This window comes from Lupinus angustifolius, unplaced genomic scaffold (genome assembly GCF_001865875.1).
Source record: "Lupinus angustifolius cultivar Tanjil unplaced genomic scaffold, LupAngTanjil_v1.0 Scaffold_741, whole genome shotgun sequence".
Taxonomy (NCBI): Eukaryota; Viridiplantae; Streptophyta; class Magnoliopsida; order Fabales; family Fabaceae; genus Lupinus; species Lupinus angustifolius.
In genome coordinates, this window is record NW_017728066.1 from 2507 (window position 1) to 3521 (window position 1015).

Here is a 1015-nt window from a genome sequence, read left to right on the forward strand (position 1 = left end):
TTATTCTTCAATAAGTGATACAAATAAATGATAGATAATATATTGATAATGTGTAAATCTTTATACTCATAGTGTATAAATAATACACTCGAAATTTAAATTATATAATTATCAAATTGACTTTAACATACAAGAACTAGCTTTTATAAGGCTCATCAATACAGTCTTTTTTCAAATTCAGGAACCTCACCTTTCCAAAGTGAACTAATATTTAAATAAAATGTTGATAATTCTGTTCTGAATCTAATCTTGTAACTGATAATTCAAAGAGCATATTCTTCATATTATCTATTTGTGAAAAATGTTATTACTTATAAGTTAACACTTTCTTATTAATTTTAATATGAATTTCTCTCTAACATATAATAAACATGTAATTTTGATATAAATATGGGTGTTTTTATTTGTATTACTCTTCAAAGAGTAATAAAAATAAATGATTGTTGGTGTGTCGACAATGTATAAATCTTTATACTAACGATGTATAAATAATACACTCTCAATTTAAATTATATAATTATCAAATTGACTTTAACGTAGAGGGAAACTAAATGCAATATTTATTTTATGAAGAAAATATCATTATTTGTCATAATTGTAGTTGAATATTTACAAGTAAGTTTTCATATAAGAATACGTCATTTCTAATCATTTTCATCTAATAATTTGTATAAGGGGTATACAAATCCACACCAATCAAGAAAACTCAAATATCAGTCCAAAAAATTGAAACTGCGATAAACCAAATTTGTTTGGGTGATATTGAACTATTTCTTATAAAGCTGATCAATACTGTTTTATTTCCAATTTCATGAACTAGATTGTTCCAAAATGAACTAATATATACATAAAATGAACATAACTTTAGTTCTGAATCTATTCTTGTAACTTATAATTCAAAGTGTATATTCCTCGTATTTTCTACTTGTTCAAAATATTTTCACTTATTCATTAATACTTTCTTATTAATTTTTATGTTTTTTATGTGAATTTCTCTCCAACATATACTAAACTT